Source organism: Myotis davidii, unplaced genomic scaffold, assembly GCF_000327345.1.
Source record: "Myotis davidii unplaced genomic scaffold, ASM32734v1 scaffold580, whole genome shotgun sequence".
Classification (NCBI taxonomy): domain Eukaryota; kingdom Metazoa; phylum Chordata; class Mammalia; order Chiroptera; family Vespertilionidae; genus Myotis; species Myotis davidii.
Genome location: NW_006293313.1, coordinates 1481889 through 1485592, shown reverse-complemented (window position 1 = coordinate 1485592; position 3704 = coordinate 1481889). Strand labels below are relative to the sequence as shown.

Below are 3704 nucleotides of genomic sequence, written 5' to 3'. Positions count from 1 at the left end.
GATACGACAGCTGGCAGAGGGGGTTGGGGACTGAACCAAGGTCTGTCTTTTCGACTTGAGCACGTAGTTTGAGGGGCTGCACTCTCCCCATTTTATACAAGGGTCCACTATGGGGACATGAGGACCTCCAATGGCTTGAGAAAGCGAACAGAAGACTTCCCTCCGCAAACCTTTCACTGGCCCCTCCAATGCAGCTCCCTCTTTTCTCACGCCTTAACTCTCCAGCATACACTGTCCAGCACAGCCGTGGGCAAACTACGGCCCGCAGGCCGGATCCGTTTGAAATGAATAAAACTATTGAAAAAAAGACCGTGCCCTTTTATGTAATGATGTTTACTTTGAATTTATATTAGTTCACACAAACACTCCATCCATGCTTTTGTTCCGGCCCTCCGGTCCAGTTTAAGAACCCATTGTGGCCCTTAAGTCAAAAAGTTTGCCCACCCCTGGTCCAGCACCAGGTGGCCTTGCTCCACTTCCCGAGAGTCACAATTTAAGCCGTGAGCAGAACTAGAGCTGGTGCGAGGGAGGCTGCCCTGGGGCCAGGCCCGAGAAAGCTCCTGGTCTGCTCGGCACTGCTTTCTTCCTGACTTCACTCCTGCCGGGCTGAAGGGAGGCTTCCAGGCATCACCACCTGCGGCCCCAGGCTCCTGAGGCAGCAAGTGGGAACTTGGGACTCCTGTTCTGCCTGGGGTTCTCTCTCGCCTCCTTCATGCCCACTGGCGGCAGCGTCCTGAGACATGCTCCCAGGAGGCGCAGATGATGGGGAGGAGGGTCCTGGGACCCACAGACCGTCACTCTGCTCAGGAGCCTTCTCCTGCCACTGGATCGGCTTGTTGTGACACCTGGGCCCTGAGCTGGCCCTGCTGCCCTGGAAGGTGTGCACACAGGAGGAGGAGGGACATGTTTAAGCTAAGTGGGGAGTGCCTGGGGTGCTCCTACCGTGACCTCCGCCGGGTGGGTCCCCATGGAGCTTCACACTGGGGGTGTGAGGACTGAAAACTATGGGCAACGTTGGACTCTTCCACCAAATGTTTAAAATACACTTCATTTTTACCGGCTGCTTTAAAACAACCGACTCAGTCTTGCCGCGCTGTGGGTCGGAATGCTACAGTGTGAGTGTGAATGACTAGGTTCATTCATCCAACAACAACACACTTACTGTGAGGCTACCATGTGGAGGGGGCGGTGACAAAATTCCTGGCCCCAGGGAAGACCAGGGGAGAATACAAACTCGTTCATTTGCCCATTCATTAGGGACTGGGGACGCTGAGATAAATGAGACACAGCCTCTAAGCTGTCACCACCCAGCAGGCTGTGCACAATCGTGTAGTATATTGAGCCCCCCCGCCCCCGGGGGGGGGCGGGGGGTCTGAGAAGGTTAGAGAGGAGGCAGTGCCTGGGCAGGTGAACAGGAGGGGGCAGGTGGAGGGCATTCCAGCCCAGAAAACGCTGTGCAGCTACACAGAGGAATGACCAGCCGGCACCAGGAGAGCTCAGGGTGTCTGCATTGTCCCGTGGGAGGGGGGATGCAGTGAGAAGAGACACTAGAGAGGAAGTGTCCTGTGCTGACTCCTCTGCTTCTGGGCCAATTCAGCCTTCTCCCCTGTCTTCCCTGAGGTTCTAAGGGTGGGATCTCCTGGGGCTGAGCCCCTCCATCCGCCCCTCACATCTCTGAGTTCTGAGACTGAGATGCCCCCCAGAATCTGCGATTCTAGGTTGGGGGCACCAGGTGTCATAGAAGAGGCAACGGAACTCTGGGCCTCCAGAAAGGAGAGAGGCAACGGCCCAACGGAGGGATCAGGAAGAGCCTAGATGCAAAGAAGTTGCTGCAAACAGTTTGGGATCCCAGGTTCTGTCGGCCTCCTCTCTGCCGCCGGGCTCTGCTGCCGAGTCCCCTTCACTCTCGGTTCCCTCAAGGCCAGCCTAGCAGTGGCAGGAATGGAGGGTTCAGAGCCTGGGCCCTGGGTTGTATTATAGAGAGTCCCAGCCACCGAGGAAAGAGGCTCGGAAATGTTAGAGCGTTCTCCTTTCCCAAGCAGCTGTCCCCAGGAGAGCAGATGGCAGCTGTGACTGGAGAGTGACAGCAGCCTCTGTCCCCTGGCCAAGGTTTAATGCAGGTTTCAGCCAGGCCAGGAAGTCAAAGCTTGCTCTTCACATGTCACAGCTGGAAACATCTGGATATCGAGGTCAACATCTGCCAGGTTCCCAAGATCCGGCTCATGGCCCAAGTCCTTGGTCCCCTTCAATCTTTGGTAAACAAACAGAGAAATCTCTCTCTCTCTCTCTCTCTCTCTCTCTCTCTCTGTCTCCCTCGCTCCCTCCCTCTCCCTCTCTCATACACACACCTGTCTCACAACAAAAACTGAAAATGGGAGCAGCAGATGGTGACTTTAAAAATAGCACGACTCAAGGAGCACTGACAAATTTGCCTCTGTACTCCCTTCCCTTCGGCACCTCCATTCCTCTTTCTCCGTTTCACTCCTGCCTTAGCTGAGAGTGGTCACCTGGCTCAACCCCTTCAATGAACACCATGAGGAAAATGTGGCCCAGAAAGGTTAGGGTGCTTGTTGAATAGCTCATCTATTTAGTTTGTCCACCAGAAAGTTCTCTGGCTGAAGGGTCATGGGGACAGTGGACTCTTAGGATCCATGTAAGGGGGTAAAGATGCCTATATTCCTTCGAATACAAAAAGTGGTGCTCAGAGAACTATTTTCAATAGGCCAGAATAACCCTACGATAATTAAACATTGTCCTGATCTCTGAAAATACCAGCCGCCTCCGTAGTTTTATGCAGCTGAAGGTAGTTTTTAAAATTATCTTCTTGTTCACTAGGAAAAACTTCGCGCACACACAAAATAAGCAACAGCCATGTACCTGCCGTCCTAACTTAGTAAACTTGGTTATTATTACCATTTTATTTCAGGGCACCGGTGTTCATGATTGCCTCCCTTTAAGATGGTCTTATAGTTATATATGTTGGATCTGTATCAACAGGAGAACAACTTAGACGTATACAAGGTAGTTTCTGTGGTGGTCACAAGCTTTCAAAAATTGAGTGTCAATGAGAGAAATCTTAGAATTCTCGGGGGTGAGAACAGTGCAAGTCGCCCTTCATGTGTATTTTCTCAGCTAAGTCCCTGCATCATGTCACTAGTCAGGGCTTTTTGTCACAGAGCTGCTAAATGCAAAGGCAATAACGTTCTCACCTTTATTCAGACTCATTAGACTGGAAAACAACAGATCAGAAAGGAGACAGAGTCCACGGGGCAGGAGAGCAGAGAGTCGGGTGGCCTTTCACCCTCCACGAGTGACTGTGGGGCTCTAGTCCGTTACACCCAAGCCTGGCAAGCAGAAAAGGGGGTGCAGGGTCTTGGCAGTGGCCCCCACACATCTGCTCCGCCTGCCGTGGAGCTCTGAGTGAGTTGCCTCCTGGCCTCACGCATCCACCTATCCAATTACACTTTCCTGTCCTGGGCATCATGAGTGGCCGCCTGGAGTGGCAGGTGGCAGTCATGACTAACAGAGAAGGCGCTCCACAGTAGAGATTTGCATGGGGGATGTTTAGGCTCCGTTCTTTGTCTTCATTTCCTATCTTTCTTCTTTGTGAGCTTATGCCTATCCCCTTCCATCTCCTTTTTTGTATTTTTGTCTCCTATGTCTCCATGTGTCTCTTGGCTCGGCTTCCCATCTTTTGTCTCTGT

At 52.5% G+C, this 3704-nt stretch overlaps 1 protein-coding gene across 2 annotated transcripts in view; it reads right to left on the bottom strand.

The window, feature by feature from the left end:
* The window catches only part of LOC102768931 (chromosome unknown open reading frame, human C1orf105), a 30303-nt gene that overhangs the window by 22831 nt on the left and 3768 nt on the right, over nt 1–3704 (bottom strand). The window lies entirely within an intron of this gene.